Below are 1,208 nucleotides of genomic sequence, written 5' to 3'. Positions count from 1 at the left end.
GGGTTAGGGTTAGGGTTAGGGTTAGACTCTTACGGTTAGGGTTAGGGTTAAGGTTAGACTCTTAGGGTTAGGGTTTAACTCTTAGGGTTAGGGTTAGGGTTAGACTCTTAGGGTTAGGGTTAGGGTTAGGGTTAGGGTTAGACTGTTAGGGTTAGGGTTAGGGTTAGACTGTTAGGGTTAGACTCTTAGGGTTAGGGTTAGACTGTTAGGGTTAGAGTTAGGGTTGGGTTAGACTCTTAGGATTAGGGTTAGGGTTAGGGTTAGACTCTTAGGGTTAGGGTTAGACTCTTAGGGTTAGGGTTAGGGTTAGACTCAGGGTTAGGGTTAGACTCTTAGGGTTAGGGTTAGGGTTAGGGTTAGACTCTTAGGGTTAGGGTTAGGGTTAGGGTTAGGGTTAGGGTTAGGGTTAGGGTTAGGGTTAGGGTTAGCGTTAGACTCAGGGTTAGGGTTAGACTCTTAGGGTTAGGGTTAGGGTTAGTCTCTTAGGGTTAGGGTTAGAGTTAGGCTCTTAGGGTTAGGGTTAGACTCAGGCTCTTAGGGTTAGGGTTAGACTGAGGCTCTTAGGGTTAGGGTTAGACTGAGGCTCTTAGGGTTAGGGTTAGACTCAGGCTCTTAGGGTGAGGGTTAGACTCAGGCTCTTAGGGTTAGGGTTAGACTCAGGCTCTTAGGGTTAGGGTTAGACTCAGTACTATATATTTGGGTACTGCAGCCGCCCTTTTGGTGGAGCGCTGCTGCCATCTAGCGAAATATACTTGGGTACTGCAGCCGGCGCTGTTGGTGGAGCGCTGCTGCCATCTAGCGAAATATATTTGGGTACTGCAGCCGGCCCTGTTGGTGGAGCTCTGCTGCCATCTAGCGAAATATATTTGGGTACTACAGCCGCCCTTTTGGTGGAGCGCTGCTGCCATCTAGCGAAATGTAATTGGGTACTGCAGCCGCTCGGTTGGTGGAGCGCTGCTGCCATCTAGCGAAATATATTTGGGTACTGCAGCCGCCCTGTTGGTGGAGCGCTGCTGCCATCTAGCGAAATATATTTGGGTACTGCAGCCGCCCGGTTTGTGGAGCGCTGCTGCCATCTAGCGAAATATATTTGGGTACTGCAGCCGGCCCTGTTGGTGGTGCGCTGCTGCCATCTAGCGAAATATACTTGGGTACTGCAGCCGGCGCTGTTGGTGGAGCGCTGCTGCCATCTAGCGAAATGTAGTTGG

This window comes from Falco punctatus (assembly GCF_963210335.1).
Source record: "Falco punctatus genome assembly, contig: scaffold_63, whole genome shotgun sequence".
Lineage (NCBI taxonomy): Eukaryota > Metazoa > Chordata > Aves > Falconiformes > Falconidae > Falco > Falco punctatus.
Note: the sequence above shows the minus strand (reverse complement) of the source record.